At 40.5% G+C, this 14,118-nt stretch overlaps 2 long non-coding RNA genes across 2 annotated transcripts in view; both read left to right on the top strand.

Annotated features, from left to right (window-relative positions):
- LOC310733427 overlaps positions 1-3,222 on the top strand; it is a 447,063-nt gene extending 443,841 nt beyond the window's left edge. Inside the window, exon 2 of the long non-coding RNA XR_014535741.1 lies at positions 2,737-3,222. This is a non-coding gene — a long non-coding RNA (uncharacterized lncRNA). The remainder of the gene's footprint in view (positions 1-2,736) is intronic.
- A 431-nt stretch (positions 3,223-3,653) lies between these two features.
- The window catches only part of LOC310733403, a 61,378-nt gene continuing 50,913 nt past the window's right edge, over positions 3,654-14,118 (top strand). Inside the window, exons 1-2 of the long non-coding RNA XR_014535712.1 lie at positions 3,654-3,726; positions 3,757-4,464. This is a non-coding gene — a long non-coding RNA (uncharacterized lncRNA). The remainder of the gene's footprint in view (positions 3,727-3,756; positions 4,465-14,118) is intronic.

The raw sequence follows: 14,118 nt of genomic DNA, 5'->3' as shown, positions 1-14,118 counted from the left end.
GACTCCAGTCCCATTGCCCAGGACTATCTATAAACCACCTGAGGCAGTGGTGCCAGAGCCAGAGCCTTATACTTCACAACCTAGTTCCGCAGACCCCAAGTGCCACCTAGTAAGAGTACCTTAAAGTCAGATATAGATACATATGCCTACCTACCTAATCTACAATATCCTCCTCTGATGGAGCGGCTTCAGAGTGTTGTATCTCCAGACACGTCCTATAAGGGCCCGCATCCAACAATTACAAATTTCACCAGTCCAGACCCTAGAGAGTTCACTCATCTAAAGTTAGCCCTCGATAACATCCTCCCTCCCGATGCAACTAAACTCTTTAAGTATCAGATTCTCCTAGGACACCTCAAGTTTGCAGAGGCTCACCTAATAGCAGACTCTTTCCTGAATTCCTCTCAGCCATACACTGACACAATGACTATGCTTAATAATACATATGGACTACCCTTTCAGTTAGCCCTAACTAAGATAGCAGAAGTTATGGATGCCCCTAATGTAGAGCCTGGAGATATAGCCAGTTTTAATCTGCTGCCCTCCAAATTCAAGCTCTCGTGGGTCTCCTAAACTCATTAGGCTCAGAGGAAGATGGCGAACTACGGTGCACCTCACATGCAACACGCTTACTCACCAAGTTACCTCCGGGTTTGCGTGCTTCATTCAAACGACACCTGCCTTATCAAAATTCTTACACTCTACCGGATCTGGCAGAGTGGCTCAAGCTTGAATACCAGTGTCAAGACTCTGAGAACTTAAATCAGAGAAAGTATCAGAGAAAGTATCAGAGAAGTAAGATGGTACGGCCCAAACCAAGCCCAGTGGCAAAGCATAAACTCGCTTCTGTCCTGCATGGAGCTGACCGCCCCCTAGAAGCAGTTACTCGAGTGCTGAAGCCCTCACATCAGTCCGAGCCAGCACGGGGATCTGAACAGAGCAGACCTCTGTGCCCATACTGTCATAGTACCGAACATTATTTAAGCCAGTGTACCACTTTACAGGCGTTCAGTACAAATCAGATGATCAAGTGAATCAAAGACAACAAGCGTTGTTGGAAATGTGGACGATCACACTTAGCTAAAGATTGTACCCTTAAGAAACCCTGTCGTCTGTGCAGTGGGAAACATCTTCAAATCCTTCCTTTGAGGTCGGTTAATAGCCGACCTCAAAGGAAAAGTACCTGTCTAGTGAGTTCCACAAACGAAACCCTGTATCTAGACAGGCCAGAAGGTTCCAAACATGTTCTGCTAAAATTCCCGTTGTATTACAACACAAAAATCGAGCCCTGAACACTTATGCAATACTTGTTGACGGGTCCAAAAGGACTATGTTACTCCCAACTGCAGCTAGGAAACTAGGGCTACAAGGACAGAAGGAAGATTTAACATTAAGAACTATTCGACAAGATATCAAGAAACCCGATGGGGCAGCAGTTTCCTTTAGAGTACGCTCTATATCGCAGCCCCAACAGAGTTACTGGATACAGAATGCCTTTACCTCTGAGCACTTAGGTTTGGCTGAACACTCTTATCCCTTTGCAACACTCCAGCAGAGATACCAACACCTAAAGGACATTCCTTTACAGCCCATTGATAAAGTACAAACCCTCCTTTTGATAGGAGCAGACCATCCTCACCTTATAACACCCGTTGAGCCTGTACGCCTAGGGCCCACTGGAGGTCCAGCAGCTATTAGAACTAGACTAGGCTGCACATTACAAGGTCCAACACGCCTTCTGCAGCAACAGCTACAGCCTTAACAATGTTTACATATCTCTATCACTCCTCAAATGGAAGAACTATCCCGGGATGTAGAGAGACTATGGCAAGGTGATACTATTCCTCACAGAAATGAAAAATTAGTCACGCGATCAAAGGAGGATCAAGTGGCAATGGATTTACTACAAACCAGAACAACCAGGGTGATAGTAGATGGAGTGAATCGTTATGCAACTCCGCTTTTTAAGGAAAGCTAATATGCCACAACTCTGTACCTCTAAGGACTCCGTTATGCCTAACTTAAGAAGAATAGAGAGGCGGTTGGCGAAGAATCCCGCAAAGGGAGTTGCATATAATGAAGAGATTGAGAGACTAGAGCTTGTTACACCAAACAGGTGGAGTCAAGGCCCACCCTTTACTTCAAGATGAATCAGATTGGCCAATCCTGCCATCCCTTAAAACCCCTGAAGTTAAAGTGGAAAGGAGAGCCAGTATATTCTGCGGTGTCACACAAACATCAAAGCCCTTAGATCCCAGTGAGTACAATTCTTGGAAAGACCTTGTTGAAGCCACAGTTCAACACTGTCAAAGTGATTTGAATCAACCTAGTATACCTACAGCTAAGAACTATGTGACAGCAGAACATCTCGTTTTTCGTAACATTCAACAAGACAGTTTTCCAGAGTGTTAGATTTTTATCATGCCCAAACAAAACTTAATTCTTAGAGAGGTTTTCCATATGACCTGCGATGCCCGTAGGCCTTTCTAATATCTGGGAAGAAGAAATACACAGCAATGCAGGAAATGTTCTTCCTCTTCAGGTTTATTGCAGACACAGAATGTATATATACACACAGAGGAGAGAAAGGCTGACCTAAAGTTGTTACCTGTTTAGACAAGAGGATATACTAGCCGGAGATGTGTGAGCTCAGATAAGACTCCCTGTTTACCTTACATACTAACATCATAAATATTCTATAGACACTGAACAGACAAAGGGATGTGTGTGAGATAGTGTGAGAACCGTCTTAACACTAACAATGGCCACTTTAAATCATTTATGATTTAGCATCACACACCAAAACATAGGATGTTCATCCTGGGAACAGATTCAGTGACATAAACTGCAAATGAAAAGATAAGGACAAACAAAACATACAGATTCCATTTCATTATTTCCCTACATGCATATAATCCTTCATCATCAACACTCCAATCAAGGCCTTTATTGCCTGTCTTACCATCATCATTAAACATGGCAACATACAAAGTACAATTCCAACAATCAATAAAAGAATCATTCCTAAAACAAAATAGTGTTCAACACTTGTAAACAAACTCTTAATCTTCTCAAAAAACTTTGTTCAGCAGTTGTTTCACGTTCTCCAAGACGTCATGAGACAATTATTTCTCAGTGCTTGCTTAATATGTCTATTAGCAGTATTATCAGGTATATAGGTACAGTTTCTTCTCACTGAATAATGTATTCATAGAGAATAAGGAGTGTAATTACAACTATGCACATATAGTTAAAGAAATTAGACCTAGAGCATGTATCAGGGTAAGCTAAACAAAACAGTCAAGTGAGTCAGATCTTCACCCCAGAGGTGGCCCCCTTTCTACTATAAAGAAAGGATCTTTCCATGGGCTCTCAACTGTTTCAGGGAATATTAAAATGGCAGTCAATTGCTAAGCTTTGAGCCAAAAGTTGTTACCTTCAAAGCAAAAGGTGTGCCGTTATCACTTTCAATCACACTAAGAATACCAAACCTAGGGATGATCTCTTTTGTTAATATTTTAACAACCGTTTTAGCATTCTCTGTCTCATGTGCTATGGGCTTTCCATCACCTGTTTTAAAGTGTTTTTGCTTCCATGTTTTGGCAAAATCATGCACAACACTATAAGCATACTTCAAATCAGTGCATATAGTCACTACTTTACCTTCAGACAACTGACATGCTCTTGTAAGTGCCACCAACTCTGCAGCTTGTGCTGATGTGTATGGTAATGATTTAAATTCAACTATTACATCAGGTAATCTTACAACTGCATATCCACATAAATACACATCATCAGAAGGTTTTGAACATGAACCATGTACATATAGGCAATACCCCTCTTCCAGGGCTGTATCTAAAAGATCGGGCCTACAAGAGGTCTCTTGTTCAATGTGTTTAAGGCAATCATGTGCGTCGTCAAAACAATCTACGTCAATATCGTCTAGCAGATCACGCAGAGCTACTACAGCTGAATGAGGCTGAGAAGAAGGCTTAATAGTTAAGTTTTCCGTTGCCAAGAGTGTGGTTTCATAACCAGATCTACGTTGTGCTGTCATATGTTGTGTGTTGAGGTTGTGTAAAATAGCTGTTACCTGATGTGAGGTGTACAGTATCAAAGGATGTGACAGCACCGTTTTCTCAGCATCCTGGACCATCAGAGCCGCAGCAGCCACTGCACGCAAGCACAAAGGCAACACTTGTGCTATGTTGTCTAAAGATTTGGGAAGATACACAACAGTGCGATATCTGTCACTGTGTTCCTGGGCTAGGATCCCTGCAGCCGTACCACCATGTTCGTGCACATATAGGTGAAAAGGGTTAGTATAATTCGGCTGACGAGTCAACGAAACCCTGAGGAAGACGGGTCCAGGTGAATTGACGTCCCCTATAGGTAAACGCGAAATGCGGCTGCGTCTCTGAGGCCAAAGGGACACTGAAAAAAGCAGAACAAAGATCAATCGCAGTAAAAAATCTGTGATTCTCTGGTAGAGAGTTAACAATGGTAGTTACATCGGGCACCAAAGGAGCTAATGGAAAAACTATTTTATTAATCTCAGGTAAATCTTGTGTTAACCTCCAGCATTTTTTTATCCGCCTTCAAGACGGGATTAATCGGTGTGTTATACGGTGAATGTGTCTCAATCAAAACACCTTGTGACAATAAATTGTCAATAACTAAAGCAATGCCAACATTCTTCTTTTTCGACAATGGATATTGTTTAACAAAAATCGGATGGTGTGTTTTCATGAGTGCATGATACGGTTTTACCTGGATTAAACCTGCCTCATCTTCGTGAGATGCCCATAATTTAGGGTTAACTTCACCTAAATTTGTTTCATCAGGCAGGACCTCTGTACTATCCTGGAAATCTTCCGGATATGGCTGTGGCTCGGTTGAGAGCATGAGGACAGAAGGAAAAGACAGTGAGACACTGGTTTCAAAAAACAGAATTTCCATTCCCATTTTGTGCATCATATCTTTTCCTAAAAGGTTTAAAGGCGAGTTTGGAATTATTGTAAAGTTAAGATAAAAATTTGTACCAGTCGGTGTCACCACAGGCAAAAGGTGAGTTACAGGACATGAAATTGGAAATCTATCTATTCTCTAAAAGATGAACTTCCCCTTTTCCCTGGGACCTCCTCCTTGAGTTTTGTGCTGAGGCTGGAATGCACCACTTCCTGTTGCAGTGCAGAGCATAATGGGTTAACAAAACCTGAAGCATAGTAGAAACCTCTAGCAGCATCTAAATCTCTAGGAAAAAGTATCTAGATGTGACACCATGTCACTCCAAAATGCCAAATAATCTAAATAAGGATTAATTTAATAACCGGCACAATTCCTATACATAAAATCTTTGGGATTTTCTTCCGGCAATAAGTGAGAAATGTCATGACCCATCTTTACACAGAACAAAGAACAGACACACAACACTTAACACTCAGACGATACACACAACACATAACACTTAGACAATACAGCTGCGCTAGGCACCAGGGGGATCGCAGTCTTCAAACAAAAAAAGTAATCCAGTCTCTCCAATTGGATCACAAATTTTGTAAGTTAGGAGAAAAAAATAGACTATAAAGCCAAAACAAGATTGAAGTCTTTTGAAAAATTTGAAAGTCTTTTCAAAATGTCAGTTTTTCTTTAGTTCCTTTTCTCTTTTCTCTCACTTTTTTTTTTTGTTTTTTTTTTTAAACAATAAATTTTGTATCAATTTTTTCCGGGCATATAAAAATTATCGTGGATTCTTTTGGATACTTCAGACAATATCGCCTATATTAGACAGACCGTAAAATACGTCTTCTAATCTTGCATTTTACATCTAAGGTGAGGAAAACAATGTCGCGACGAAATCATCCCACCAAAGGAAATTATTATTAATTAAACAATTAATGCATAACCAAGACGCGAACACACATGCAGCCCTATTAGCTGGCAAACGGGACAATCCCCGCAAACAAGAAAGTATCCTAAAACTTACCTTGATGCGTGATCTCCTTTCAGATATTGCCGGAAAGTATCTCGCTTCTGACACCAAAACTGTTAGATTTTTATAATGCCCAAATGAAACTTAATTCTTGGAGAGGTTTTCCAGAGATGTGTGAGCCCAGATAAGACACCCTGTTTACCTTACATACTAACATCGTAAATACTCTATAGACACTGAACAGACAAAGGGATGTGTGTGAGATAGTGTGAGAACCGTCTTAACACTTTCACAGAGGAATACGAACAACTAAACTCTGGTAAGCCCGTATTCACTACAAGTAGATTACTCACTTTAGCCCCAGAATTCGACAATGCCAGTCAGCTTACACGGGTAGGAGGATGCCTACGTCGTACCGAAGGCTTAGAACTCATCATCGAGCCACCAAATTACTCATTCAAGACTATGATAGTAAAATGTGTCACCCAGGACCAGAACGTGTATTTGCTGAAATGAGGAGAAGTGTCTGGAAGTGTCTGGATACTAAGGTCGTGAAGCAATTCAAAAATCCCTGCATAACTGCATGGAATGTCGAAAGTGGATGGCTAAACCTGAGAACCCTAAAATGGCTGATCTATCTCCAGCACGCTTAAGACTTCACAAACCACCCTTTTACAGTACTGGTATGGATTGTTGTGGACCTTTCCAAATCAAAATAGGCAGACGCCTGGAGAAAAGTTGGGGAATAATCTTTAAGTGTCTTACAACTCGATGTGTACACATTGAGCTTCTCACAGCTATAGATGATTCCTGGTTCCTTCCTCATGGCGCTGAGGAGATTTATAGCACGCAGAGGCACCCCCTCAGAACTGATATCTGACCAAGGCACTAACTTCCAGGGTGGAGAGAGAGAGAGTTAAAGGATGCCTTAAAGAATTGCAGCCAGCGACTTCAACGGCATCTAGCCAAACAGAAAATCGAATTTCGGTTCAACCCACCTAATGCCCCTCGCTTTGGTGGCAGCCCTCCGTACAGTAGAAGGTGCACAAATAGTATCAGAAGAAGTTCTTCAAACAGTACTTATCGAGATAGAGGGAATCCTTAATAGCAAACCTCTGGGTTATGTCTTCTCCAATGTAACAGATTTAGACCCAGTTACCCCAAATCTTCTGCTCATGGGGCGGCCAGACAGTTCTTTACCTCAAGTAATATACCCTGCCGATGAATCCATAGGACGACGTCGATGGAGACAAAGTCAAGTACTCACTGATCATTTCTGGTCAAGCTTCATGAGACACTACTTACTCAATCTCCAACTACGACACAAATGGCAGGCAGAGACTAAAACCCTTGCAGTTGGGTCTGTCGTTATGATTGTTGATCCCTAATTACCACGAGCCCTTTGGTTGATTGGGAGAGTGTTAAGGACATTCCCTGGAGCAGATGGACAAGTAAGATCTGCAGAGGTCAATGTTAGAGGTCGATTATACACACGGCCAAGTACCCGTCTCATTAATCTACCAGAGATAGCAGATGAGGACGACACCAAGATCAAACCGACAGACTTTTTACTAAGTTTTAGGAGCAAATATGCTATGCATATTTGGGGCAGCAGTGTAAGAAAGGATTCCTACTCAGTTGTATTTCCATGCTTCACCACTAGAGGCAGACATACAGTTTACCAAGCTATGACAACTACTCGTGACATCACAGTGCATCGTCCTCCACCAAGAGTATAAAACTCCAGAACACCGAGCAGCAGTCGTCATTGACCAGTGGCCATTCGACACCGTGCAACCTGTCATTCAGCACTGACCATTCAGCAGTGGCCTTTCAGCTTACATTCTGCATCAGGCAACCTACCGAACAGCAACTAACAGAAGATAGCAAGAATCACCTCATATACGATCTATCCTATACCAAGTAAAGATGAGTGTTCTGAATCCTGTACCGTGTTTTTACCGACGCGCTGGGGCGAGTACAATTCCTGATCAGCGCACACCAGATGAGCTAGAGAGGAAAACTTCCTAACATCTGGTCCTTCGAGCCAGATAGGAAAAACTTCCTAACACATTTTTTTTTTTTTTTTTATTAAACCAAAGAAAAGCCGAAAATAAGGGTAATGGAGGAGAGCAGGAAATCCAAATATGGAACCACAAGAAAGGGGTGGAAAACAAAGGCCGAAGATTAGGGGAATTGAAAAAAGAAGGCAAAGTCAGGAAAATAAGGGGAATTTTCTAAGATGAAAAAATTAGAAAAAAACAAAAGACACCAGGGGGGTATTCCAGAAAGCAGGTTATGTGACATACCTGGGTATGTTTAAGGGTAAGTTCGTGGATAACCTCAACTTTCGGTTCCAAAAACGGAGGTAACTTTCTGGGTATGTATGTAACCATAGCAACTGACTCTCTTAAGATAACCTGCTAGGGAGCAGGTTATGTTTCAGTGTAACTTCGGCGTGCCCTTTTGATGAGGATCCTGTGGACGTAGAAGCACAAATTATACGAGGTTTTGTTCGTCGGGAGAGGGTTATAAGAAACGTATTGATGTGTTTGCATACCCTAATGAATATTTAAAAGAGCGTTATCGTTTTTCAAAAGATTCGTTAGTTAAACCGCATATCGCAAATGTGACAAACCGTGTGGGCGATTCAGAGCATGTGGGAAAGGCAACTGTGTGTAGAGCCGTGTAGAGCCGTTCGTACAGTATGTCTGGCACATAAGTATTTAAACACCTGTCTATCAGCTAGAATTCTGACCCTCAAAGACCTGTTAGTCTGCCTTTAAAATGTCCATCTCCACTACATTTATTATCCTAAATTAGATGCACCTGTTTGAGGTCGTTAGCTGCATAAAGACACCTGTCCACCCCATACAATCAGTAAGAATCCAACTACTAACATGGCCAAGACCAAAGAGCTGTCCAAAGACACTAGAGACAAAATTGTACACCTCCACAAGGCTGGAAAGGGCTACGGGGAAATTGCCAAGCAGCTTGGTGAAAAAAGGTCCACTGTTGGAGCAATCATTAGAAAATGGAAGAAGCTAAACATGACTGTCAATCTCCCTCGGACTGGGGCTCCATGGAAGATCTCACCTCGTGGGGTCTCAATGATCCTAAGGAAGGTGAGAAATCAGCCCAGAACTACACGGGAGGAGCTGGTCAATGACCTGAAAAGAGCTGGGACCACCGTTTCCGGGGTTACTGTTGGTAATACACTAAGACGTCATGGTTTGAAATCATGCATGGCAGGGAAGGTTCCCCTGCTTAAACCAGCACATGTCCAGGCACATCTTAAGTTTGCCAATGACCATTTGGATGATCCAGAGGAGTCATGGGAGAAAGTCATGTGGTCAGATGAGACTAAAATAGAACTTTTGGGTCATAATTCCACTAAACGTGTTTGGAGGAAGAAGAATGATGAGTACCATCCCAAGAACACCATCCCTACTGTGAAGCATAGGGGTGGTAGCATCATGCTTTGGGGGTGTTTTTCTGCACATGGGACAGGGCGACTGCACTGTATTAAGGAGAGGATGACCAGGGCCACATATTGCGAGATTTTGGGGAACAACCTTCTTCCCTCAGTTAGAGCTTTGAAGATGGGTCGAGGCTGGATCTTCCAACATGACAATGACCCAAAGCACACAGCCAGGATAACCAAGGAGTGGCTCTGTAAGAAGCATATCAAGGTTCTGGCGTGGCCTAGCCAGTCTCCAGACCTAATCCCAATAGAGAATCTTTGGAGGGAGCTCAAACTTCGTGTTTCTCAGCGACAGGCCAGAAACCTGACTGATCTAGAGAGGATCTGTGTGGAGGAGTGGGCCAAAATCCATCCTGCAGTCTGTGCAAACCTGGTGAAAAACTACAGGAAACGTTTGACCTCTGTAATTGCAAACAAAGTCTACTGTACCAAATATTAACATTGACTTACTCAGGTGTTCAAATACTTATTTGCAGCTGTATCATACAAATAAATAGTAAAAAAATTATACATTGTGATTTCTGGATTTTTTTTTTTAGATTATGTCTCTCACAGTGGACATGCACCTACGATGACAATTTCAGACCCCTCCATGATTTCTAAGTGGGAGAACTTAGAACTCTTATTTTCCTCACTGTATATATATATATATATATATATATATATATATATATATATATATATATATATATATATATATATATTTTTTTTTTTTTTATATATATATTTAGTCATATTATTTATATCTATACATGTATTCATTATTCGCTACGGTGGCCGAGAAGTGCAAAACACTAACAAATCCGAAAACAAATTAACAAATCCAAAAACAAATTACCAAATCCAAAAACAAATTACCAAATCCAAAAACAAATTAACAAATCCAAAAACAAATTAACAAACCCAAAACAAATTAACAAATCCATAAACAAATTAACAAATCCAAAAACAAAACAACAAATCCGAAAACAAATTAACAAATTCGAAAACAAAACAACAAATCCAAAAACACACTAACAAATCCGAAAACAAATTAACAAATTAGAAAACACTAACAAATCCAAAAACAAAATAACAAATCCGAAAACAAATTAACAAATTAAAAAACACATTAACAAATCCAAAAAACACAACGACAAGCCAGACAAACCGGAAAAGGTAGGTATAGTTTGCGAATGGAAACTTACAGATCATTGGACAAGACACCTGTCAGTCAAGATAGTAAGACAGGTGATGGACAGGTATCTTGTCCAATGATCTGTAAGTTTCCATTCGCAAACTATACCTACCTTTTCCGGATTGTCTGGCTGGTCGTTGTGTTTTTTTAATTTGTTAATGTGTTTCGTGCAACGATTCAGACAAACCGGAAAAGGTAGGTAGTTTGTAAATGGAAACTTACAGATCATTGGACAAGACACCTGTCATTCACCTGTATATCTTGACTGACAGGTGTCTTGTCCAATGATCTGTAAGTTTACGTTCACAAACTATACCTACCTTTTCCGGTTTGTCTGAATCGTTGCACAAAACACATTAACAAATCCAAAAAACACAACGACAAGCCAGACAAACTGGAAAAGGTAGGTATAGTTTGTGAACGGAAACTTACAGATCATTGGACGAGACACCTGTCACTCACCTGTATATCTTGACTGACAGGTGTCTTGTCCAATGATCTGTAAGTTTCCATTCGCAAACTATACCTACCTTTTCCGGTTTGTCTGGCTTGTCGTTGTGTTTTTTGGATTTGTTAATGTGTTTTTGAATTTGTTAATTTGTTTTCGGATTTGTTAATTTGTTTTTGAATTTGTTAATTTGTTTTCGGATTTGTTAATTTGTTTTTTAATTTGTTAATTTGTTTTTGGATTTGTTATTTTGTTTTTGGATTTGTTAGTGTTTTCTAATTTGTTAATTTGTTTTCGGATTTGTTAATGTGTTTTTGGATTTGTTGTTTTGTTTTCGAATTTGTTAATTTGTTTTTGGATTTGTAAATTTGTTTTTGGATTTGTTAATTTGTTTTTGGATTTGTTAATTTGTTTTTGGATTTGTTAATTTGTTTTTGGATTTGTTAATTTGTTTTTGGATTTGTTAATTTGTTTTTGGATTTGTTAATGTGTTTTGCACTTCTCGGCCACCGTAATGCCCACACGCACACTTTATACTTCCATAACTTTCTGTTTCAGGGTTTCCAAATGTAATTGGGTGCATTGATGGCACTCACATTCCTATTAAAGCTCCACCAATAAATGAGGGAGACTATGTTAATAGGAAATCAATTCATAGTATCAATGTGCAGGTAACAACTTAATTTTTTCCCTTCTTAAAATCATTCAAGTCAGTACTTTTTTCACTAACTAGGTAATATGTGAGGCAACCCAAATCATTACCAATGTCAAGGCAAAATGGCCAGGATCTGTGCATGATGCCAGAATTTTCCGCGAGTCATCATTATGCCAGACATTTCAGCAGGGTATGTTTTACTTTATACAATTGTTTTTTTTTTTCCTTTTTACTATATTTGTGTTGTACACTTCAATCATTACAGGACAGTACAATGGTTACTTGCTGGGGGACAGAGGATACCCTTGTCTGCCCTATTTAATGACACCCTACCCTGAACCTGAGCCTTGACCACAGACACGGTTTAACCTGGCTCACAGCCGAACACGGGCCAAGGTGGAGATGACTATAGGGATCCTCAAATCTCGGTTTCAGTGTCTGCGTGGGCGTTAGTCCAGAGAGGGCATGCGACATTATAGTGGCTTGTGTTGTGCTTCACAATATTGCCACTATAAGAGGAGAGAGCCACCCTCCTTGTATTGAGGAAGATGGCCCAGAGGAACACCTACAGATTTTAGAGGCCAATATATATATATAGGCTCAAGAAGGATTACACCTTATTAAATAAGGAATATACATTATTATTTTAAACTAAATAAATAAATGGCAGGAAAAGTAAACGCTTTCACGATAGTGATATAATATTCAAAAGGATGTATAAGTCATACTTCATTATTTTGCATTATAATAAAACAGGAGCCAATACCAAATTTGTAATTTAATACGCTCACGTATTTACTCTGTCCGTTATTTTTTGCCAAGCCAACTCTTTTGCTTTAGCCGATGCAGCTGTATTGCTTCTTTTTAATATTATTGGCTTAAACTCCTTATAAGAGTGCATTAAAACCTCCAACTCCGCCTCTGTGAACTACGCCACTCTCTTTTTTCCGCTTTGAGTTTCCATGGTGACTCGTGAAATCGGCGATCCATTGAAAATGTCTTTATATATGCACCGTGCACGCGAATTACCTCTGGGTAACCAGTTGGAGGTTGATTAAACTAACTCTTCTCAGGTGTTTTGGAACCGACATACTCATGGTATGCCTGTTTGGGGTAAATCAACCCAGAGGTTATGATTTATCAAATGGTAAGTTAACCAAGCTTTCTGGAATACCCCCCAGGTGTCTTCAGCTTGAACAATGCACAGCTCGAATCACATCAAGTTCGCCGATGACACGACCGTAGTGGGTCTCATCAGCAAAAACGTCAGCATACAGAGAGGAGGTGCACCAGTTAACAGCCTGGTGTGGAGCGAACAACCTGTCTCTGAATGTTGACAAAATGCAAGAGATGGTTGTTGACTTTGGGAGAGTACAGAGCGACCATTCTCCACTGATCATTGATGGATCCTCCGTGGAGATCATCAAGAGCACCAAATTCCTTGGTGTTCATCTGGCAGAGAACTTCACTTGGTCACTCAACTCCAGCTCCATCACCAAGAAAGCCCAGCAGCGTCTCTACTTCCTGAGAGGGCTGAGGGAAGCCCATCTCCCTCCCCCCATCCTGACCATGTTCTACAGTTTTTTCACATCTTTTTGACTCCTGCTATTGCTGTTTTGCACAAACCCTTTTGTTTACATTTTGTTCAGTTACAAGGTACACTCCTGTACTTAGTTCTTTTTTACATACCGCATTGTGTAATATACAGTACATTTACTGGTGGTGCTATTTTCTGTTTTATGTATTTGTCCTACACTATTTTTCCTTTTTGTCTTATGTTGTCTTACACGGTCTTGTGTCTGTTTTGCACTTTTTGCACCAGTTTGCACACATTCCAACCCATGTGGCGAGGACACTAAATAGTCCTTAGCTCTGTGTTTTCTGTTATGTAGATTTATGTTGTTTAATGTAGCACCAGGGTTCTGGAGAAACGTTGTTTCATTTCACTGTGTACTGCATAAGCTAAATATGGTTTATGAAATAATAAATATGAAATGACAATAAAAGCTCTTGACTTGACACCCAGACGTAATGGACCTGGGTGTAGGCTTGGTGTGAAGTGCCTTTTCAGTGGAATCTCCTTGAAGTTAGCTGGAGAAACCAGAGACCAGAGTCTGTTTATTGCCTTTGTGTCATTGAGGGAAGATACTTAAATGTAAAACCCCCAAAATAACTGTAGCGGTTGAGACCCAGTCTGTAATTTATATGCAGATATTAAGGGTTAAAAGAGGTGTTTGGGACATGGGATTCAACAAATCAACAATTGATCTTGTTACCATATAAAGCTGCGACTATAAAGGCTATTTCCAACATCTCTATGAAAGATTTCCAAGACTAACCGAACAAAAATCAGATCTGAGATGACAAGATTACTCGTCTTTTTGATCGTCTGTTGTTTCATCGGCAAGGTAAAGAAGTCCGT

Source organism: Silurus aristotelis (genome assembly GCF_946808225.1).
Source record: "Silurus aristotelis genome assembly, chromosome: 11".
Taxonomy (NCBI): Eukaryota; Metazoa; Chordata; class Actinopteri; order Siluriformes; family Siluridae; genus Silurus; species Silurus aristotelis.
This window is presented reverse-complemented; position numbering and strand designations above follow the sequence as displayed.